This window comes from Protopterus annectens, chromosome 7.part0 (genome assembly GCF_019279795.1).
Source record: "Protopterus annectens isolate FY-2018-M chromosome 7.part0, PAN1.0, whole genome shotgun sequence".
In the NCBI taxonomy this organism is placed as follows: domain Eukaryota; kingdom Metazoa; phylum Chordata; order Ceratodontiformes; family Protopteridae; genus Protopterus; species Protopterus annectens.
In genome coordinates, this window is record NC_056739.1 from 1882690633 (window position 1) to 1882716458 (window position 25826).

Consider the following 25826-nt stretch of genomic DNA (forward strand, 5'->3'; position numbering starts at 1 on the left):
TGAACCTGTGGTACTCCACTTGTCACTAGTCTGTAGTTGGATTTGGAGTCTGCTACTTTCACAGTGTGGGTTCTGTCAGTGAGCCAATTCATACATTATTCCACTACACAAAGGTGGAAACTCTTACGAATACTCAAATTATTGTCCCATTGCCATTCTAAGCCCCTTATCTAAAATCCTAGAGAAATGTATACATTCTCAGGTAACACAATTCCTAAACTCACATCATCTCCTCTCCCCCACATAGAATGGCTTCCAACAACACCATAGCACAACCACTGCTCTGCTTTCTTTCACCAGTCTGATCAACCAACTTCTTCTTCTTCTTCTTCTTCTTTCAGCTGCTCCCATTAGGAGTCACCACAGCAGATCAACTGTTTCCATTTCTTCCTGTCCTCTGCATCTTGCTCTATCACACCAACCACCTGCATGTCCTCTCTCACCACATCCATAAATGTTATCTTAGGCCTTCCTCTTTTCCTGTTACCTGGCAGCTTCATCCTTAGCATATTTTTCCTAGTATACTCTGCATCCCTCCTCAGCACATGTCCATACCAACATAATCTTGCCTCTCTGGCTTTGTCTCCAAACCTTCCAACCTGGGCTGACCCTCTAATATACTTATTCCTAATCCTGTTCATCCTCGTCACACCCAGTGCAAATCTTAACATCTTCAACTCTGCCACGTCAAGCTCTGACTCCTGCCTTATTGTCAATGCCACTGTCTCCAACCTGTATAACATAGCTGGTCTCATTACCCTCTTGTAGACCTTCCCTTTCTCTCTTACTGGTAAGCGTCTGTCACAAATCACTCCTGACACTCTTCTCCACCCACTCCATCCTGCCTGTACTCTCTTCTTCACCTCTCTTCCACACTCAACATTACTCTGAACTGTTGATCCCAAGTACTTAAGCTCATTCACCTTCGCCACCTCTACTCCCTGCATCCTCACCATTCCTCCTTCCTCCCTCTCATTCACATACATATATTCTGTCTTAGTCCTGCTGACCTTCATTCCTCTTCTCTCTAGAGCATATCTCCACCTCTCCAGGGTCTCCTCCACCTGTTCCCTACTCTCACTACAGATCACAATGTAATCTGCAAACATCATAGTCCACGGGGACTCCTGTCTGATCTCGTCTGTCAACCTGTCCATCACCATTGCAAATAAGAAAGGGCTCAGAGCTGATCCTTGATGTAATCCCACCTCCACCATAAACGCATCCGTCACTCCCACAGCAGACCTCACCACTGTCACACTACCGTCGTACATATCCTGTACCACTCACATACTTCTCTGACACTCCTGACTTCCTCATACAATACCACAACTCCTCTCTAGGCACCCTGTCATATGGTTTCTCTAAATCCACAAAGACACAATGCAGCTCCTTCTGACCTTCTCTGTACTTCTCCATCAACACTCTCAGAGCAAACATCACATCTGTAGTGCTCTTTCCTGGCATGAAACCATACTGCTGATCACTAATCATCACCTTCCTTCTTAACCTAGCTTCTACTACTCTTTCCCATAACTTCATGCTGTGACTGATCAGTTTAATCACTCTGTAGTTACTACAGCTCTGCACATCACCCTTATTCTTAAAAATCAGTACCAAAACACTTTTTCTCCACTTCTCAGGCATCCTCTCACTTTCCAAGATTTCATTAAAAAATCTAGTTAAAAACTCCACTGCTATTTCACCTAAACACCTCCATGCTTCCACAGGTATGTCATCTGGACCAACAGCCTTTCTGTTCTTCATCCTCTTCATAGCTATCCTTACTTCCTCCTTGCTAATCCACTGCACTTCATGATTCACTGTCCGCACATCATCCAACCTTCTCTCCCTCTCATTCTCTTCATTCATCAACCCCTCAAAGTACTCTTTCTATCTGCTCAACATACTCTCCTCGCTTGTGAGTACATTTCCCTCATTATCCTTTATCACCCTTACCTGCTGCACATCTTTACTAGCTCGGTCCCTCTGTCTAGCCAATTGGTACAGGTTCTTTTCTCCCTCCTTAGTGTCCAACCTTTTATACAACTCTTCATACGCCTTATACTTAGCCTTCACCACCTCTCTTTTTGCCATGCATCTCATCTCCTTATACTCTTGTCTACTTTCTTCATCTCTCTGAGAATCCCACTTCTTCTTCACCAACCTCTTTCTCTGTATACTCTCTTGTACTACTTCATTCCACCACCAGGTCTCCTTGTCCTCCTTCCAGATGTCACACCAAGCACCCTTCTAGCCATCTCTCTTACTAGCTCTGCTGTAGTTACCCAGCTATTTGGTAACTCTTCACTGCCACCCAGTGCCTGTCTTAACTCTTCCCTGAACATCACCTCACAATTGCCCTTTTTCAATTTCCACCATTTGATCCTTGGTGCTGCCCTCACACTCATCCTCCTCTTCTTGATCACCAATGTCATCCTACAAACCACCACCCTATGCTGCCTTACTACACTTTCCCCTGCCACCACTTTACAGTCTCCAATCTCCTTCAGATTCGCCCTTCTACATAAGATATAATCCACCTGTGTGCATCTTCCTCCACTCTTGTATGTCACCCTATGCTCCTCTGTCTTGTTAAACTATGTATTCATCACAGCCATGTCCATCCTTTTTGCAAAATCCACTACCATCTGACCTTCTGCATTCCTTTGCTTAACACCATACCTACCCATCACTTCCTCATCCCCTCTCTTCCCTTAACCAGCATGCCCATTGAAATCTGCTCCAATCACCAGTCTCTCACCCTTGGGTATAGTCATCACCACTTCATCCAACTCACTCCAAAATTTTTCTTTCTCATCCATCGCACACCCAACTTGTGGAGCATATGCACTAACAACATTCATCATTACACCATCAATTTCCAGCTTCATAAACATCACTCTATCCGACACTCTTTTAACCTCCAAACACTCTTAGCATACTGTTCCTGCAGGATAATGCCTATGCCATTTCTCCTCCCATCCACACCATGATAAAATAATTTGAAACCACCTCTGATACACCTAGCCTTGCTCCCCTTCCATCTGGTCTCTTGCACACACAATATACCAACCGTCCTTCGGTTCATCATATCAGTAGCTCCCTCCCTATACCAGTCATACAGCCAGCATTCAAAGTTCTGACCCTCACTATCACAGTCCTAGCCTTTACCTGCCTTCGGGCATGCCTTCTGCCTCTTCTCCTCCTTCGGCCAACAGTAACCCAATTTCTGCCAGCACCCTGTTGGCCAACAGTATTGGTGGTGGTCATTAACCCGGGCCTCGACCGATCCGGTATGAATTTCTGTACAGTTTTCTGCATACATGATGTGGCACAATTTTACACCGGATGCCCTTCCTGACGCAATCCTCCCCATTTACCCGGGCTTGGGACCAGCACAAAGAAATGCACCAATCTGATCAACCAACATAGAAATAATAATAACTTTGTATCTGCAATATTTCTAGACCTCTCCAAAGCATTTGACATGGGTTCACACGCCTTACTACTAGACACCCTGACATTCCTATCCTTTGCCCCTTCCGCTATAGCCTGGTTTAAAAGCTATCTGTCAAATAGGCAACAATCTTTCCAATGGCAAAGTGTACTATCCAGCTTACCCCCAACTACCATATGTGTAACACAAAGCTCCATATTAGGCCTACTTCTTTTCTCCATATTTACCAATAATCTCCATGCCACCACACTGCATACTTCACTTATACAATACGCTGACAATTCAACTCTTATCTGTTCAGCTCCATCACTTCCCCAGGGGCGGCCCGTGCTATCGGACTGCCGGACTGCAGCCCCCTCAACAAAAAAAAAAAAAAAGAAAAAAAAAATTTTAAAACATTCATGGACTTCACGCATGCGCAGTAGTCCAGTCTACTGCGCATGCTCCAGGCAGTCCGGCAGTCCAGGTAGGGAAACATAGGAGACGTCTGTGCACTTTTAAAGTGCATAGATGCACTGGGAAAATGTGTCGGGGCTGGACTGCAACAGCAGCAGTCAGATGCTCTCGTCGGGGACTGTGGATTAGGGTTTGGAGCACGGGAATCTCGCGGGACTATGGACTCTCATCGGGACTGTGGATTAGGGTTTGGAGCACGGGAATCTCGCGGGACTATGGACTCTTGTCAGGGACTGTGGATTAGGGTTTGGAGCGCGGGAATCTCGTGGGACTATGGACTCTTGTCAGGACTGGATTATTGCGCGGGCATTTGGATTACGTTATGGAGAATGGGCAGCAAGGACAGGTAAGTGTGTTAATTATTGTTTACAATGGTAGGGAAGTGTGTGAATGAATGTATGCCTATTTGAATGGACTGGTGTGTGTGTGTGTGTGTGTGTGTGTGAAAATGCCCCAAGTGGTGTAGTAGGGAATACCTCAGGCTTGAACCCTGTACCCTGTATGCAGGTGTTAAAGACTTGAGTTCCCTGCCCACCACCATTTGTAAAAAAATTGCAGATTTTTGCCTCATATTTGATCTGATCTGTTCCTCATAATATCTGTGGTTTGTAAATGTTGCAATGCTTGATATTTGATGGTGTAGTAGTAGCATTGTTGCCTCACAACTGCAGGTTTTCAGGTTTGATTCTTGGCTGGGGTTCCTTCTTTGTGGGGTCTGTATCTTCTCTCTGTGTTTGTGTGGGTTTGCTTTTGTGTCCTCCCATGTTACAAAGACATGTCTGCATTATTTCTTCCTGGGCCTCTGCTGAAAATTTTTTTTTTGTTCCAAGTCAGACTGTCCTGATTAACAAATGTTAAATAAAATTGACAGGCATTTGAATTTCAGACTTCAGGTTTCTGAATGTTTGTTTAATTCTTTACATATTTGATGGTGCAGTGGCAGTATTGTTGCCTCAGAGCTACAGGATTTGTGGTTTGATTCTTGGCTGTGGTGCCTTCTTTGTGGAGTCTCCATCTTCTCTCTGTGTTTGTGTGGATTTGCTCTGGTATCCTGCCATTTTACAAAGACGTGTCTACAGTATTTCTCCCTGGGCCTCTGCTGAAAATTGTTTTTGTTCCATCAGAAGTAAAATTGACAGGCATTTGAATTTCAGACTTCATAGTCTTTAGAAAATACATAGTAAAACAACTTTTTATTCTAGCAATAAATATATAGTAACACAACCTTTTATTATAGCATTTTTTTATGTTTATAAGATGACTATTTGAAAATTTTCCTTATTTTTGGGACTGTAATACCCTGTTACTGGCTTTGTCCAGGTGTTTTGTGCTAAGGGATTGACAGCTATGGTGAGAACTGAATTAATTAAATGATAGCCATTTAAGTTTCAGTCTTCCTTTCGTTCACAAAACAGCTGATTTGGCGTAGTGGTATGTTGCTCTTGACTGTTTTGCATAGGGACCTTGTCTGTAAAATGTACGATGGTAACACAGCATTTTTCTTTCACAAAGCAGGTGATTTGGCATAGTGGTATGTTCTGACTCTTTTTTGTACAGGGACTTTGGCAGTAAAATGTATGGTGGTACCGTGGTAACACAGCATTTTATTCTAGCAGCTTTCCAAGATTATACAAGCAATGTTTAATGTGTCCCTGGTTTTTGCCCTTTTGACCCACTCCAATAAATTTTGCTTTTTCCAGACTTCTTGTGCTGCGAAGTTGAGATGCAGTTGAGTATTGAGCGGATTTTACAAGGAGCTGAGAGCTGCAGGGGAAGAGAAGTTTAGTGCTAATAGCGCAACAGGCTGTGTGTTTGCTTTTGATGCAGAAGGTTGTTGGTTCTACTCCCAGAAGGGGTGAATGCTGAAAGTTAAGATACTAATTATGAGCCTGTTATCAGTTTGCCATCCATTTCCTATTGCAATATTACTAGCTTATTTTTAATGTAATTTAGGCAATTTATTCCACAGGGACATCAGACACTTTATTGTTCGATGAAACCATGAAATGTAAAGGTGATTGCTAGCACCAACCTCTTCATTACAGATTTATTTAACGTGGAATTATTTAGATGACTTTTTTACTACTTCAGAGATTGTGCATATTTACTGATAATGGTGGACTGTAGAATTGTGCATATTTACTGATAATAGTGGACTGTAGAAGTTTGAGTAGACTTTTATGATGGAAATGTTCTGAATTGGACAGTTTTGTTTCATTGTTTACTGGAAAAATGTTCAAAGCAATAGGAAGGTGTATCAAAGAGCACATGTATGTTTCATATGCAAGGGGCCTATGATTTGAAAACAGCCCAGAATTAATTTTTATCTGCCACGAGTAAAATGTATTTTCTTTGAATGTGGATTTTAATGTTGTTTCAGTGAATGTGAGTTTCAAGGGCAGAGAAGGTTTAATGCCAAGTTTGTTATGTCTTAGTGTTTGTGCTGTAAAATGCAAAAATAAAACTTTCAAATGAAGTTCAAATCATCATAGAAGTAAATCAGTATGCACATTAGTGTTTATGGTAAATGGAGTGAAATAGCAAATTAATGGATCATTGGAATGGCTGCAGGGAGGCTCCATTCGACCAGGGTTTTGTGAGGGGGAAGGGCAGCAAACTTAGACAGCCCCAGCTGAACCAAACCTCCCAACTGTCCAGATTTTCAAAGAATGAATAGATGTTTTGCTTCTTATTTTTGATTTGTTCCTCATAAAAAATTGTGGTTTTCTGGCAAATCATTTAGGAATTAAGTCACTAAATAATGACACACCTAGTTTCAGACTTCATAACCTTCAGAAAAATGCATGCTAAAGTAAGACCTGTTCTATCAACTGCCCCAGTTTATAGAAGAGCATTTTTAGTACTGTTTATATGTTCCCCCCAATATATTTGGCCTTGTCCAGATTTATGTCCCAGTTTATACAAGAGCAATTTTTAGTACTGTTTATGTTCCCCCAATATATCTGGCCTTGTCCAGATTTATTGCATTAACAGGTTGAGAGGTACATGCAAATAAATTGCTTTATAGAATTAGGCATAGCCAAACCTCTGAACTGTCCCTGATTTTGACTCAAAATGTTGCTCTTCCCCTAATGATCCCTCCGCAAAATAGCAATTTTGGAAGAAAACATGGAGGGTTTATAATTAAGAAATAACTGTAATAATCAGATTACATTTATTTCAGAAATGCATGTAGATTATTTTATTTTGTCAGCTGCTCAAGTTAGCAGTACTAATATTAAAGTGTCCCTTCTTTGACAGGTTCCCAGCTCTATTGTGTTGCTATTTTATATTTTTACATCACATTTTTTGGTCGATTTTTCATAAAATTGTGTTTTTTTGGCAAATTAGTGACAAATAATTAAAGTCTGAAGTTAGAAAATAATGACAGACATTTGAGTTTCAGATTTCATACCATTCAGAAAATTCATACTAATGCAAGTCCTCTATTAGCTTTCTAAGGTTATAAGAGCGATATTTTAAAAATTGTCCTTATCTTTGGGCCTTTGTCCCATTTTTTTGTATGGCTTTGTCCAGATTTCTTGCTCTGAGGTTGAGAGGTATGACAAATGTGTCAGGGCCATCACAAGTCAGCCAGAGACATTTCAAACTGTGACATACTTGTTAGACCCCACTCCCCCATGTAGTGACTCTGGATGTGTCGAAGCAAGGCAAGGAGTAGTTATGCAGTGTAAATGTGCAGAGAATCCCACCCATCCAAGGTAGACACAAGTACTAGAGTGGCTTTTCATCTGTCCTTGATTTTTGCAGAATGGTCTGGTTTCTGTCATTTTTTTGTACTGTTGATTTATGCTTATTACTCAAAGTGCATGTTGCTCTGTGTTTAAGTAGCAATACTTTAATGACCATCAGGTAAGCTTGGCTGAGATTGCAAGATGCAAGTAAGCTTTAATAAGCATACTGTTAAATAATTGCCAACATTGAAAGCCTTTCTGTTGCCATGTAGAGAATACTTAACTAGATAATGTATAAGCCTTGGGTATTGAAATGCATATGTCAGTATTTGTAATAAAGGACAGAATTACATTATTTTAAGAGTCTCATTACACTTGGAGACTTACAGTCATCTCTGCAGGCTTTAACCATAATCCGAATGCCAATCATGTGGTCTATAACCTGTACAGTAATCCTTTTAAGCAATGTATCTTGAGCTTATTTCTTGTTTGCTTTTCATTTTTTACTTTGATCATGTTTTCCCCATGAAACAAGTAGTTGTTAGGCAGCAGGTCTTTTTTTGGATAAGGAACATTTTTACAAGTGGGGGCATCAGAGATTTCTACTTTCAGCATGTTACTTTAATAAAGCTGAATATAAATTATAATTAGAACTGCAGTGCAAGAAGTGGTTTGAGTTGAGTGCTGCTTGTTTTTCTTATACTTGATTTTGACTGGCATTCCATTAATGTATTTAAAAAAAGTAATTTATTTCTTCATGCCTCACAACCTTTTTTGTTTCCATCTAGATATTAAGCTGTCATGCAGCCAATGCATTGAAATATTTTTATTCTTCTACACTTCATTTTGTCTTGATTGGACTCTCATGACAACTGTTTGGCACCCAATGCAGTATATTTAGTTTTTGTGGTTTGCTACTACAGGTGTTTGTGTGTGTGGTAGGGAATACCTCAGGCTTGAATCCTGTACCTTGTATGCAGGTTTTAAAGACCTTAATTCCCTACCCACCACCATTTGTGAAAAAAAAAAACTGCAGATTTTTGCCTCATATTTGATCTGATCTGTTCCTCATAATATCTGTCGTTTGTAAATGTTGTAATGCTTGATATTTGATGGGTCAGTTGTCGCATTATTGCCTCACAGCTGCAGGTTCTCAAGTTTGCTTCTTGGCTGGGGTGCCTTCTTTGTGGGGTCTTTATCTTCTCCCTGTGTTTGTGTGGGTTTGCTTTTGTGTCCTCCCATGTTACAAAGACATGTCTGCATTATTTCTTCCTGGGCCTCTGCTGAATTTTTTTTTTGTTCCAAGTCAGACTGTCCTGATTAACAAATGTTAAATAAAATTGACAGGCATTTGAATTTCAGACTTCATGTTTCTGAATGTTTAAGTCTTTCCATATTTGATGGTGCAGTGGTAGTATTGTTGCCTCACAGCTATAGGTTTTCTGGTTTGATTCTTGGCTGGGGTGCCTTCTGTGTGGAGTCTGCATCTCCTCCCTGTGTTTGTGCGGATTTGCTCTGGTGCCCTGTCATTTTACAAAGACGTGTCTGCAGTATTTCTCCCTGGGTCTCTGCTGAAAATTGTTTTTATTCTGTCAGCAGTAAAATTGACAGGCATTTGAATTTCAGACTTTATGTTCTTCAGAAAATACATAGTAACACAACCTTTTATTCTAGCAATTTTCTAAGTTTATAAGATGAATATTTGAAATTTGTCCCTATTTTTGGGACTGCATTCCCTCATTATTGGCTTCGTCCAGGTCTTTTGTGCTAAGGTTGACAGCTATGGCAAGAACTGAATTCACTGAATGTTTGAGGGCTGTATTCCCTCATTACTGGGTTTGTCCAGGTGTTTTGTACTAAGAGGTTGACAGCTATGGTGAGAACTGAATTCACTAAATGATAGCCATTTAAGTTTCAGTCTTCCTCTTTTACAAAGCAGCGGATTTGGCATAGTGGTATGTTGCTCTGTTTTGCACAGGGAGCTTGGCAGTAAAATGTATGGTTCTAGCAAGTTTCCAAGATTATACAAGCAATGTTTGTGTCCCTGGTTTTTGGGCTTTTGACCCCCCCCAATACATTTTGGCTTTTTCCAGTTTTCCTGTGCTGCAAAGTTGAGTACTGAGTAGATTTTACAAGGAGCTGAGAGCTGCAGGAAAACAGAAGTTTAGTGCTGCTTAAGTGAAGCTGGTTTGCCTTATTAATAGCACAACAAGTTGTGTACTTGTCTTTGATGCAAAAGGCTGTGGGTTCTACTCCCACAAGGGGTGGATGCTGCTGTACTGAGAATGTTCTCCTTAGTGAAGATACTAACTATGAGTTTGTTATCAGTTTGCCATCCATTTCCTCTTGCAATATTACTAGCTTATCATTTTTTTTAATGTAATATAGGCAATTTATTCCTGAGGGGCAACAGGCACTTTATTTTTCGATGAAACCATGAAATATAAAGGTGTTTGCTAGCAGCAACCTCTTCATTAGTTACAGATTTCTTTAATGTGGAATTATTTAGATGACTTTTACTTCTTCAGAAATAGTGCATATTTACTGATAATGGACTGTAGAATAGTGCATATTTACTGATAATGGACTGTAGAATTGTGCATATTTACTGATAATGGACTGTAGAATTGTGCATATTTACTGATAATGGTGGATTGTAGAATTGTGCATATTTACTGATAATGATGGACTGCGGAAGTCTGAGTAGACTTTTATGATAAATGTTCTGAACTGGGCAGTTTTGTCATTATGGGTGCATGCATTTTGTTTCATTGTTTACTGGAAAAATGTTCAAAACAAATTTAAAATGCCCTCTAACAACTGTAATATATTGTACAAGGAATATAATTTAGTACAATGAGGAAGGTGTATCAAAGAGCACATGTATGTTTCATATGCAAGGGGCCTATGATTTGAAAATAGCCCAAAATTAATCTTTATCTGCCACTGGCAAAATTTATTTTCTTTGAATGTGGGTTTCAATGCTGTTTCAATGAATGTGAGTTTCAAGAGCAGAGAAGTTTTAATGCTAAGTTTTCATTGTGAGACTTCATTGCTTTGTTTAGTAGATGACTAAGGGTTTGTTCTGTAAAATACAAAATAAAACTTTCAAATGAAGTCCAACTCATCATACAAGTAAAGCAGTATGCACATTAGTGTTTATGGTAAATGGAGTGAAATAGCCAAGTAATGGTTCATAGGAATGGCTGCAGAGGCTCTTCAACCGTGATTTTGTCAGGGGGGAAGGGCAGCAAACTCAGACAGGCCCAGCTGAACTATACCTCCCAACTGTCCAGATTTTCAAAGAATGAATAGATTTTTGCTTCTTATTTTTGGTTTGTTCTTCATAAAATTTGAAGTTTTCTGGCAAATCATTTAGAAATTAAGTCACTAAATAATGATACACTGAGTTTCAGACTTCATAACCTTCAGAAAAATGCATGCTAAAGTAAGAACTGTTATTCTATCAACTGTCTCAATTTATACAAGAGCAATTTTTAGTACTGTTTATATGTTCCCCCAGTATATTTGGCCTTGTTCAGATGTACTGCATTAACAGGTTGAGAGGTACATGCAAATAAATTGCTTTATAGAATTAGGCATAGCCAACCTCTCAACTGTCTCCGATTTTGGCTTAAAATGTTGCTCTTCCCCCTAATAATCCCTCCGTAAAATAGGAATGTTTGGAAGAAAACATGGAGGGTTTACAATTAAGAAATAACTGTAATAATCAAAGTTATAGATTACTTGAAATGCATGTAGATTCTTTTATTTTGTCAGCTGCTCAAGTTAGCAGTACTAATATTAATGTGTCCCTTCTTTGACAGGTTCCCAGCTGTATTGTGTGGCTATTTTATATTTTTGCATCACATTTGGTCCATTTTTCATAAAATTGTGTTTTTTGGCAAATTAGCGACAAATCACTAAAGACAGAAGTTAGAAAATAATGGCAGGCATTTGAGTTTCAGATGTTATACCCTTCAGAAAAGTCATATTAATGCAAGACCTATTCTATTATCTTTCTAAGTTTATTAGAGCAATATTTAAAAATTGTCCTTATTTGTGGGCATTTGTCCCACTTCTGTGTATGGCTTTGTCCAGATTTCTTGCTCTGAGGTTGAGAGGTATGACACATGTGTCAGGGCCATCACAGTCAGCCAGAGACATTTCAAATTGTGACATACTTGTTGCACCCCACTCCACCATGTACTGACTCTGGATGTGTCCAGGCAAGGCAAGGAATAGTTATGCAGTGTAAATGTGCAGTGTGTCTCCCCCCCCCCCCACCATCCAAGCTAGACACAAGTACTACAGTGGCTTTTCATCTGTCCTTGATTTTGCAGAAAGGTCTGGTTTCTGTCATATTTTTGTACTGTTGATTTATGCTTATTACTCAAAGTGCCTGTTGCTCTGTGTTTAAGTAGCAATGCTTTAATGACCATAATGTAAGCTTGTCTGAGATCATAAGATGCAAGTAAGCTTTAATAAGCATACTGTTAAAGAATTGCCAACATTGAAAGCCTTTCTGTTGTTGCCATGCAGAGAATACTTGACCAGATAATGTATAAGCCTTGGGTGTTAAAGGACAAGATTCCATTATTTTAAAAAGCTCATTACACTTGTTGGAGACTTCCAGTCATCTCTACAGACTTTACCCGTAAACTAAACAGAATGCCAATCATGTGTGGTCCATAACCTGTACAGTAATCCTTTAAGCAATGTATCTTGAGCGTGTTTCTTGTTTGCTTTTCATTTTTTACTTACATGTTTTCCCCATGAAACAAGTAGATAGTTGTCAGGCAGCAGGTCTTTTTTGGATAAGAAACATTTTTACAAGTGGGGGCATCACAGAGATTTCTACTTTCAGCATGTTACTTGGCACTTTAATAAATCTGAATATAAATTATAATTAGAACTGCAGTGCAAGAAGAAGTGGTTTGAGTTGAGTGCTTCTGGTTTTGCTTGTACTTGATTTTGACTGGCATTCCAGTAATGTATTTAAAAAGTAATTTATTTTTTCATGCCTCACAACCTTTTGTTTCCATCTAGATATTAAGTAAGCTGTCATGCAGCCAATGCATTGCAATATTTTTATTCTTCTACACTTATTTTTGTCTTGATTGGACTCTCATAATGATGGTTTGCCATGCCATCCAGGGGAGTGTCTTTAATTAAAGTTAGTTTTTGTGGTTTTGAGCATAGCTCCTCCCCTTTCTGGTTGGCCACACCCCTTCCCCTTGACCCCACCCATTCAGCTGGCTCCTGCAGCCCCCCTTTGATTTGAAGTCACCAGTCGCCACTGCACTTCCCACCCTACAACAACTCACCCAAAAATTCTTTAGCTCTGTGGAAATTTGGATCACTCAGATCCAACTTATCCTAAACCCTAATAAAACCAAATTATTACTTTTCACCCCCATCAAAACCATTTCCACCCCTCTATCCTTCATTTTCCCCCCCAAAAATGGCACTATTATCTCGCCCTCTGACCATATCAAACTCCTAGGCATTGAAATTGATAAAAATCTACACTGCGACATCCACCTTTCACAAACTATCAAAAAAGTCTATAAAAAATGTGAATACTGTATAGGCACAGGAAATCCCTCTCAAAACAAGCACGGATTACCCTAGCCCAGACTCACCTCTTGTCTATCCCAATGTCTGCTGCTCCAATCCTTATCCAGCTTAGAAAACTTAACCTTGCCAGACTCGAATCATGTCATAATAAAATTGTCAAGTTTGCAAACAACTCCACCTTTAGAACCCACCATTGCCAGGCTCTAAGGGAACTGCAATGACTGGAACTTCCCCAGCTACTAACCTATCACCAATTTGTCATTGCTTACAATGTGGTAACACATCCAGAAAACCCCCGGGACTATGCCAACTTCTCACCCACTATAATATAAATCGTCCTCTCCAGTCTTTTGACAAACCCCTCCTCTGTATCTCTAGGGCTAACAACATTGCAGGAAAAGCACTGGTCTCCCACTCCATAGCTAGAACCTAAAATAATCTCCCTCCTGCTCTGATTTCTGCCCCTACCTCTTCTCACTTTAAAAACTCACTTAGAACACACTTAAAGAATAAGTGGCTATGCCCATGTATTACATAAGTCCTCAAATTATTTCACTTGTATACCTCACTTCCTAATATACCTACTGTAATATATATTACAGTCTAGGTCTTCTCCTAATGCTGATTTAATTTGTATACTTATTCTGTTATTAACCATGTGTAACTATTTTTTTCTGTATATATAGCTCTTTTTATGTCTTCTGCTGTATACTGTATTTTAATATATTGTTTGAAAATTGTCTGTATACTGTATTTTAACATATTGTGCAAAATTTTACTTACTGTGGAGCTTTTCTCCCCGGGCCTCCACTGAAAATGGACCTGTGTCCAGTCGGACCATCCCAGTTAACAAATGTAAAATAAAAATAAAATAAATATGCATTAAGTGGGGTGGTGTATTGACCAATTTCAGGTACAGCTTGGGTGAAATATAAAACATTTCACAAAAGAAATAAAAAAATAAAAAAAAATGTAAGCATTATCAGAGTAGTTGAGACTAGTTACATAGAAAAAATGTATATATACATTCTAGTAAACAAACAGAGTACGATTTACAATTAAGCAGCGGGCAATGTGCAACATATACAATAGTTTCTAAATTTGGTCAACCTTCAGCAAATCTGATAGACAAAATGAGACATGGAAAAGGGATAAGGATATTGTTGTCTTGTGCTGAAGCAGGAGCATTTGACTCAGATGAAGAAGTACTTTTTGAGCTGCATTCTGAACTTGGAGTAAATGCTGATTTCCTTTGGGTTAATAGGGAGAACTTACCAAAGAGTAGCTGCCCTAGAAGTGAATGCATGTGCAGTGCTGTGGAGTTTGGTTCGAGGGGTAATGATAGTTAGTGTGGCTTATATGTAGTCTCTCAGGTTATATGAGGAGGTTTTGGCATGAAGTCTAACTGCAAGGGGTTTAAATATATGGAGTATATATATATATATATATATATATATATATATATATATATATATATAGATAGATAGATATATATACATATAAAAATGAATGAATAGAATATATATGAACGTTTTTGTGAGAGTGGCCTGAATGGCAACTAGCCATTTCGTCAGCATAGAGGATGAGTAGGAGATAAGATAGGTCACAAGGAAGTTAATGATTTTAGCAAGAGGAGGGGGTCAAGAATGGATCTTTGCGGTACAGCTTTAGTAGTAGGTGCAGATTTTGATTTGGAAGATCCTATTTTAACTCTGAAGAGCCTGTCAATGTGGAAGTTTTTAAAGCAGGGGGTGACATCTGGAATGATACCAATTTGGCTTAGTTTGCTTTGGAGAAGACAGTGGTCAATGAGGCCAAATGCCTTTGTAGGGGCTCTAAATAGAGCACCTGTAAGGAGGTCACTATCAGTTTTGCAAAATGCCATCAGTTCATCCAGGCCAGAATGCTTGCTGATTGATGGAGATTACGTAGTACTGCTGGGTATAGACAGAGAGTTGGGTGTAGACTATTTTTTTTAAACGTTTGCCCAGTATTGGAACAATGAATAATAGTTGGAGGCTGGTGTAATGATTAAGGTGTTTACTAAACAAAGACAAAGCACAGGGTATGAGTCTCACTTTTGGGTTGGCAATGGCATGCTTTCGAGGGGGAGGGGGGTTAGAACACTTTTCCAAATCTGTAGCTTAATGTTTTTGGTGATCTCTGCAATGATATATAGGCTCATAGGTCACTACTAGGCTAGTTGTTCTTGTGGGCCATTTTAATCCTAACCAGCTTCTTTTTAAATGTAAGAATTAAACTATTACATTTTGTCTGTGAAATAAATACCTTAACCATTTTACCAACCTCCCAACTGGGGATTTATGTTGTCAGATCCAAGATGGGGTGTCACTGGGAGTATTTTCAAGAAAATCGACTTCTTTGGGTTATATTTATTTGAAGTAGAATAGGGGAATGAATGGGGATGAAGTGGGAAATGCGTTATCTCTGTGAGGTGTGGGGATGTGCCACATTGAACTTTATTTGTAGACAGGGTGCAAGTTGGAGGTTTTCTTCCTGTAAGAAGGTTAACTTTTTTCTAAAAGTGTTAGCTGAATGCAAAAGGGTACTTTGTTTCCATTTTGGAGTTTTGTTTGTGATTCTGATTGAGTGTTTACCTTGGTTACTTAAGGCTATAAAGGAGGTGTGCTTGTCAGTTGTGGGAGCTTGTCTCCATTTGTGCCAGGCTTCATCCCTCAGAGTAAGAAGATGTTTGAGTTCAGTGACTAGGCATTCAGTTGCGGTAGGTTTAAAAAGTGTGTGAATAAGTGGGGTAAGTGGGAAAAATGTGTCTTGTATATAGAGTTGAAAGTTGGACAGGCTTACTGCTGTTTTACTAAGGTGGTGTAAGGAGAGTATATTGTTCCAGTTGTGGCCTGTGAGAAAGTTTCTGAGTTTATCAATACTAGTTGCAATGTACTGGTTTCTGAAGCTTTAAATATTGGTGGCAGTTTTACAGAATGGCTAAGAATTGTAAAGGTGATTTAGCAGTGAACACGTAATGATGTTAGCAGAATGTTTATGTTGGAGATGGAATTTGGTATGTTTGTAATAATCAGGTCAAGTGTGTGGTGTCAGAAGGATCTGAGGTTAGGTTATACTAGTTTTTTGTGAGGTGAAGGAGACTTAAGTTTGCTGAGAAGATACCCATGTCAGATGAAAGACAACCAAGATAATTAATAATAAATTATCACCTAGAATAATTTTGTTATTATTTTGGGGATGGCTCCTAACGACATTAATGATCAGTGAATTGAATTTTTTTAGGGAAAAAGGGGATGGCAGATAGGCTACAGTGATTAGTAACTGTTTGCTTTTGTGTGATAGAGATTTTAGAAAATCCATTTAGGATTATAGTTTGAGGAGGAGTTTCCTTGGACAATGACTTTTCTTTTTTGCATAATTAGAGACTGTTTATGTGGTCTGCCATCACTGAAATCCTAGCTGGAGGTTTGAAACTGATGGAAGTTGGGGGAATCTTACTTGACCCAGTATTCTCTTATTGCTAGAATGTCTGGGTTATGCTGGGAAATAAAAGCACTTATGTGGTCTAGCTTGTTTTTGATCCTATGGATGTTGAGGAGGGTGCAGGCCAATGTAGGAAGCGAGTATTTCTGCTGTTGAGGAAAGGAAGTTATTTGGCCTGGCTTGGGTTCAATGTTACACTTTAGAAGGACTGTAAAGATTATGGAGGATAATTTGAAAGAGGTCTCTAGTGTTTTATGGAGAGAGAGAAAGCAATATGTTTCTGAGTCTTTGTAATTAGAAAGAACTATGATCTTGAAAGTTTTGGGCTGGGGAGTATGTTTGACCTGATTACTTGGGGGGGGGGGGGTTATGACAGTTTGTTGGTATGGAAGTTATGGAAGCAGGGGTAATATATGGAGATTTGTTTAATGTATTTATTTGCTGACATTTATTTAGGAAAAACCTACCCATTTTCAACAGAGGCCCTGGGAGAAAAGGTCCCATAACATAAGACAGAAATACAAAAGTATTTACAAAAAAGAATTGCAGAATTGCATACAAAATATTTGCCAAAGGCAAACAAAATATGGTAATTAATTTAATAAATCACGTAATGCATAATTTCTTCAGTGATATCTAGCGCATTTGAAGTAGCACATTTGGGGAAGTCTTTACAATGCTATGTATATTAGTCAATCTGGGAATGGAAGTCTGTACTGATTATTAGATGACTGTAAACCAGAAAGAAGGAAAGAATGCAGGGAAAAAGAAAAAAAAGGAATGGAGTTTGTAGATGTAGAGGAATGATATGTTTTAAAGAGAAATTGAGAGAAAGGATAGATTGTAGAGAATGGATAAAATGGGAATATGAAAGTTAGAGTATGGGAGAGGTTAGAGAAAAGTGGATAGTGGAGAATAAAGAAGAGAGAGAGAGAGAGAAAGAGAAATAGAGAAAGAAAGAAAGAGGGAGGGAGTAGTGGTTGAGGGATGAATACTGAAAGGAAAGAAGGGTGGATAGAGTGGAGTGTATTTAGCCAGGACTGGTACATGAGCAGAACCACTTTCTGGATAGGCATTCAAGTATGTCTTTAAAGGTTGTCGTGTTTGAAACAGATCTCATCGAACAGGACAAGGAATTCAATTTTTTGCAACACAGCAGGAGTATAGGGTTTTGCCAGCTGATTTGTTCAGTTTATACAGGGGCAGGAGTTCTTTATCTACTGAATGGTGAGATCTTTTGGGATGGTAGCACTGGAGAATTGAACTAAGGGCTGGCCAGTTAGTAGGTATATTATAATATCATGTGCTGTTACTAACTGCAGATAATTCAATTGTTGTGGAAGTTCAAGCCAGTCTAGTGTACAGAGAGCAGGGAAGTGAAGGGTGTGATATAAGGGACTGATAGCAAACCTAACTATTTTGTTGTAGTTAAATTTCTAGTTTAGTTTTCAGTGTGGATGGAAGATTGATGAAAGTTGGAGCCCCGTACAAGAGAGAGGGTGGCAGGTAGTTAGTGGCAAGGGTAGTTCTAATGGAGTTATTTAGGAAGTATTTATGTCTATAGAGCATTCCACGTTTTTTTTTAATATTATTTTGTTTGTTTAGGTCATATTTAAAGTTGTTGTCAATAATTTTGTGCTGCTGGCTAATCTAATTACTGAATTATTCAGGGAGTTGGCCTTGTAATTATTAATATTTGTGACATTGGCTTTAGGAGTAAATAGCAGTTTTGTTTTTTGGGGGATTAGGTAATAGTTGAACATTTCTAAGTCAGGTCTAAATAGAGATAAACGCTTCCTGAATTATGTGTTGGAGGTTTGAGACAGGAGTAGATGAACAGATTGTAGAATCATCAGCATACTGAATAAGTGATCCTTGACAAGCAGAAGTGTGCAAGTCACTGATGAAAATATTAATGAGGAGAGGGCCAAGGATAGGTCCCTGGGGAGTGACAGTTTTATTATTCAGGTATGGAGAAAAGGTGCCTTTGTGTTTTAATGCTTATTGTCTGCTAGAAAGGTAACTAGTAATCCACTTGGTAGAATAAGGCAATAGACCAAGTTCAGATAGCTGGAAGAAAAGATTGGATGAAAGACTGTATCAAAGGCCTTTGAAAAATCAAGAAATAGTGTGGAGACAAATTTGCCAGAATATCTAGACTTAGTTAGGGTTTCTGTGAAGGACAGTAAGGCAGTTGTGGTACTTTGGGTGGGCTGAAATTCATGCTGTATGTTTTACTGAAGAGATGCTTAAGAAGCTGTTTGTGAATGCATTTTTCCTGTATCCTTGAGAGAAGGGACACGATGCCTATGGGACAGAAATGTGATATTTCACTGGAGGTTCCCCTCTGTGCAATGTGATGGTATAGAACTGTTTCCATAAGGAAGAAAAAAAAACTTTCTAGAATGGATCTGTTGATAGAAATACTAAAAGGCAAGCTATAGCAGCTGCAGATAGACTAAGATATTCTGGAGAAAGTTTAACAGCTGAAGCAGAACAAGGTTTAATTTGAGATCATTTTTTTTTATGAAGGATGTAGAAGCTGGTTTAAATGAAAAGGAAAGGGAAATGTGCTCCTAGACTAGGTTTGACCAATAGAAAAGAAGGTTATAGGCGTGGGCTTTGAGGAATTTGGGGTGAAAGTGGAGGATGATATTGTTCATAGGTTAGTATTAGGGTATCTGTCCTTGCAGGCCATTTTAAGACTAGACACATTTCCCATTCCAAAGGTAACAATCAAACCATGTACTCTGTGTCTATGATATAAACACCTTACCCATTATGAGCAAAAAAATGAAACTGGTCACTGTTGGAATTAAGCTATCTCAATAGTACAAATTATAAACAAGTCCAAAAAAATCCACCAAGAAATAGCATACAAAGCAGGATTATGTAGTAAAATCAGTAGTTTATTGAAAGCACTTTCGCATTGTACTACCAACGGTTCATCAGACAATCAAACCAAACATTCATGCAAAACTTTTAAAATCAAGGTGTACCAGTCATAATAATAATACTTGCGCACATCATGTAAACCTAAGTTTAAACACGTGAATTAAGACCGGCATAAATCTATATATAAATAAGTTTTTATAACAAATACGAAAAAATTATTTTAAAAATAAAATATGTCACATATCTCACAAGCCTAATATATATATATATATATATATATATATATATATATATATATATATATAGATATATATATAAAACATCTATCTAAATGAAATAAAAAACATTCAGATTATACATGCAGACACACAAATTAGCATCGTTAATGTAAACAACTCTAACTTCTCATTTCGAACAAGCAGATCAAAAATTTATTTTATAAAGCTTATAACCTCTGAACTGACATCATTAAACAAACAGAAAGCTTTCTGAACAATAAAATGCCCTTAATAGAACAAATATATTACTCTGACATAAATAGAGAGAACTAAAGCTTTTCTAACATTTATAAACTTGTCAAAAATGTAAAAAGTGCCATTAGAACACATTGCATATTGTCACAGATAAAGACAAAGCAAGCAGAGTATTGGGTAAAACAGAATAATCTGTAACAGCAAACCATGATCATGCCTTAAATCTATAAAGATATTAGCGGTTACCTGCATCTGCATCATAAGTCATTTAAATAGAGGCAGTCATAGTATGGAAAAATATAGCTGTTTTAAACACCTGTAAGCATGCCAAATGGTATAAATATCATGTTAACTATTAGACTGCAATGCATATCCTACTTAAAATCTAAAAAAACTATATGTATAGAAACATATCTAAAACAAAAATAAACCATTCAAAGCATACAAGGCAAATATATTGTCATTCAGATCAACGACGCTGTCTAAAAACAGCTCAAATTTCTTGTCAGATTCAAGCCAATCAAATAGCTATATGAAGATCATGTGATTATAACACTTGTGCCACGAAGCATTTAAATGAAAATATTCACAAGGTATTGCTATGTGATTACTAGAAGGTCAGTGCAAAATTACATCTTAATGACTTACAAACTTAACAAAAGGACCTGGCACAAAGCGTTTAAATAAAAACATTAACAAGATATAAGTTGCAGAATTACTTCTTGATAACTTGCAAACTTAACAAAAGAATGTGATACTCTTAAACAATCTTCATCTTTTGGCTTTCCCCTGTTAGAGGTCACCACAGCGGATCACCTGTCTGATCATGATTGGCAGTGAAGTTTTATGGTATCGAGTTGCCAGCCCGGCACCCAACCTTCCACAGAAGGCACACACCTCGGGCCAATTCAGTGTCAAATCCACCTACAGCAGCATGTCTTTGGGAGGAAACCGGAGCACCCGGAGGAAATCCATGTGACCACAGGGAGGACATGCAGAATCCGCACTGAAAGCACCCCAGCCAGGGATCGAACTGGATAACCTCTTGCTGTGAGGCAGCAACGCTAACCGCTGCACCACCACAGCCACCATGATACTCTTAAACAATAATGAACTCATTCATTGAGACATCACAATAATAAAAAAATAATAATATATAAGTGGTCTGTCCTTTAAGAATTGGTTCAAAGGGACAATGTCATTTAAACCATATTTTCTGTCTGCTTGCAATCTTATAATCCATCGCTGTTTGGCTTTCTCTGTTCTATTTTTTATATTGCCCATTCTACAATTCTTATTTATTATTTCCAATACCCAAAACCCGAAAGAGTGCTAAGAATCAGTGTTAATAACATGTTTAGCTGTCGCTATAGTTATGACTTTTTTATTGATTTTGTATACATGTTCTCTGACCCTTTCTCTAAGTGTTTTGTTGGTTTTTCCAACATAAAATCTAAAACAAACTATACAATAGGCTAAATAAACATAAAAGTCATGGGATGTACAGTCAGCATAATGCAAAACTATACATATCTTGTTGGTAAGAGGATGTACAAATGAATAATCATTAGCCATAAAGGAACACGTATTACAGTGTCTTCAACTGTAAGTGTGAATTCTATTTGACATAACAGACAATTTAGTTTCAAAATTCTGATAACAAAACCTGTTTTTTTATGGATTTACAATTCTTATAATTTATTCTTGGGTGGCAGCCTACAATCATTGATATGTTTTCATTGGCTAATAAGATATACCAATTCTTATTGATAATATGTAGAATGCTCTTATTATCAGATATGAAGGATAGTTACATCCTGCATTTTCCAGATTTAACACGGGTGGATACATTGTGCCCACATTGTTATCTAGCTGAAAAATAAGGTCTCGCCTTGCCTTGTCTATCATTAATGACAGCATGAAAATGCTATTCACAAACATTGTTTGAATAGCATCTGCCCTCAAAGTTTTGTATCATTTCCTTAGAAGATATATTTAAAATCTCATCGTCACTAGTTAAATGTGAAAGACGTAACAATTGTGCTTTCACAATATTGTCAAATATGTGGTTGGGATGCATACTAGATCTTTCTAATAAGCTGTTTTTCCAACAGCTTTTTATGTATGCCTGTATAAATAATCCCATCTTTGTAGGACAAGGAAAAATCGAAGAAATGTATCCATTCATTAGAAGTGTGCATTGTAAATTATAAAAAGGTGGTGGTGGAATAAATATAAACCACAAATTCATCTAAACTACTTCTATCACTTTCCCAGATGATAAATAAGTCATCCACAAATTGCTTATAATAATAAATGTATTTCCTAAATCCATACTTGGCTAAAACAAATCTAGTCTCCCAAATGTGGAGTTGAAATGATATACAGCTTCATCCAGAGACAAGGTTTCTAATGAGGATTAAGCCATGACATTTAGGGAGTCATTAATTATTTTATGGTTGAAATGTAATGATTGGTTGAGTAATTGTTTTCTGCAGATGTTTAGTATTGGTTGTAGGGAATGAAGACAGTAAAGAGGACAGAAGGAAGCAGAACAGAATAATCTGTGGCAGGCTGAGTACTTTAATCTGTGGATGGATGTTGTGTTTTGCATAAGAAGTTTTATATGGACATTAAGACCTCTAGGAATGGAATAGTACTGACTTTGAGTGCTGTGATGTAGAGGAATTATATGGTTTTACTGTAGTGTCTGTTTAAAAGGTGTATCTAGTGGGATAGACTGTAAATATAGATAATAACAGATATATTTGAATGGCTAGTATTTGGCTGGGGAATTGGGGGTGGCTGGAGGGTGAAGCTGGATACAATTCCCAAGAAAGCTGGACTCACTCACACTCTCGAGGCACTCCTAAAAATGGAGAACATCGATATCTGTGCAGTAACTGAGACCTGGTTCAAGGCTCCAGAGAGCACACCTGCAATACCAGGCTACAACTCTTACCACACATTTCAGCCACCAAACCAGGATCAAAACATTAAAGGTGGAGGAGTGTTCATATTTACCAAGGATATTCACACCACCAGGCTAGTTACCCAACACAATGCGTCTGAAATTCTCCAGGTGCAACTAACACTAGGTAAGACTGCAATCCAAATTGCAGCTTGCTACAGATCCCCCACCATGCCCCAAGATTCTCACTACACCTTTCTAAACATACTGGAAAATATTAAGATACAACCAAACACCCTTATACTGGCTGATTTCAACTACCCTGCACTTAACTGGGAAAACTACTTGTGTACCAACACCTTTGCCCAACTGTTCTTGGAATTCATAAATTCCAATGCCCTGGATCAACTAATCCATAGTCCCATCAGGGGTTTCAATATCCTAGAACTGGTACTTACAAACATGAGAAATCGATGATCCACACCTTTGGTCACCCCCTCATTGGTCAGGTCAGACCATAAGCTAATCACCCTAAACATCCACATCCCACCCCAATTCCCCAGTAAGGAAACCTCCATAAAAAACATTTCCAAAGCCAACTTCATGCTACTCAAGTCAAAAGTGACAAACTTCATGACACCCATGCAGACGGGAACTGAAAGTTTGACAGCTGAGTCCTACACTAAGGCACTGTATGAGCACTTCCACTCAAGCATGAATCGTGCCATCACAAACAGAACCAAGATGCTCTCCTCCAAAAAAAGGAAGCCAATCTGGTGGTCCCCTGCCATAAACAAACTTTGCAACAAAAGGAAGAAACTGTTGCAGAAAAGAGGAAAATTCCACGATGCAAAAAAATTCCTTTACCAGCCTCAGTAAGAAGCTGAGATCCCTCGTAAAATCCTCTATATCTAGTTACAAAAATAAAATTGCCAAAAATTCCAAAGACAACCACAATGCATTCTATAACTATGTCAAGAATCTAAATGGCAATAGTCAGATCTGCTCTGAGCTACAACAGAATGGCATTAAATATAGTGATCCCAAGGATATTGCCAATATCCTGACAGATCGATTCACTGCCAACTTCTCCCCCCCCTCAACCCCTAAGCGGCCCATCTCAATACCGTAAAATTGCCATATTCCAGTAATAATGGCCACACAGGTAAAAAAAACACTCTCCAAAGCTAAGAATGCAGAATCCATGGGACCAGATAACATCCCGGGTTGTGTACTACATGAACTACAAAATGAACTGGCACCTCACCTAAGTGTCATGTTTAAGCATACCTTCTTCTCAGGCTTCGTGCCCACTGAGTTGTGCACAGCTACAGTTATCCCACTCCAGAAGGGGGGATCCACCTTGGATCCTGGGAACTACCACCCCATCAGTCTGACGAGCCCGATCTGCAAGGCCATGGAACGTATTATCATGGAACCTATAAACAAAGATATTGCTAACCTTCAAACACAGGACCCCACCCAGTTTGGGTTCATGAAGGGTCAATCTTGTTTCCTGAACCCGATTGACTTCTTCGAATCAGTCTCCAGAGCTGCAGATGAGGGTAAGGCAGTCCAGCCTATCTGGACCTCACCAAGGCCTTTGGCGCCATCCCCCACTCTGGAATCATAGATAAACTTACTAAGCTGGGCATTAATCCCTACATCACTTGATGGGTTGCCAACTGGCTTACTGACAGAACACACACTTTAAAAGTAGCTGACTCCAAATCCAGCTCCAGACAAGTGACAAGTGGAATACCTCAGGGTTCATTCCTGGGACCACTCTTGTTTGTTATCTACTTCTCTGAAGTACAGGCCAACACTAAGGGACTTTGGCTAACAAAGTTCGCAGATGACTGCAAACTGGGAGCCATTATTGAATCCCCAAATGATGTTGATACTCTACAAAAGGGCCTTACAGAAACAGATGCTTGGTGCCAGAGCCATGGGCTCAAGCTCAATGCAAATAGAACCAAGATGCTCTCCTCCAAAAAAAGGGAAAAAAATTCCCTTACCAGCCTCAGTAAGAAGCTGAGATCCCTCGTAAAATCCTCTACAACTACTGTCAAAAATTCCAAAGACAACTGTCAAAGGAAAAATATACTTTAAAAATGATCAAAACACGGTAGGTTCAGGTTAAAGCACTTTAATCTTGCAGCAAGGAGACAAAAATGTGCTAATACAGAGTTTGTCTAACCAGAAACAGGAAATACTTTCATTTTTATACATTTTCAAATTAATCATGTCCTACCATGCTGACATAACAGATTACCACCTTTTTTATCATCATCTGCTGACCATCTTTCCCATGAATTTCTGCTGATTTATTAATTTTTATGTGAAACTTCCTGAGGAAAACAACATGGCCTTGGTTACTCTCAGTTAGATACATGTTATGTTACATTCAAGATACTACGGCTAAATCAAGCACAATGCTAGCAGTTCATTTCTCTAATAATCCTTTGTCTACTTTATCTCTAAATTACTACAGCTGCAGAAGTTCCGCTCCTCTGGACATGGCTGTTTGTCTGAAATCATTACATTTATAACATAAGGCATTGTTCATTCATTCACTTCTGACCTAGCAGATAAACACCTGCTTCTCAAGTACATTTCCACAAGGCATAAATAAGAATATTGCTGTGCTAGCAGTTACTAGTTCAGAGGGCAACTTGCAAGTTTCAGAAAGCATACTGCAGTTTTCAAAAAGCATCTTTTTCAGTCTCATATGAAACTCAATTTGTATAAAACACAGTGCATGAAAAATAGAATGAAAAGCATATTAAAATACTTGATTATTAATTTGGCATTAAGCATGCACACATTAATACATATTTTTCTAACATTTCCCTCCTGTTAATACTTTTTATTCTATTTTCAAAAAA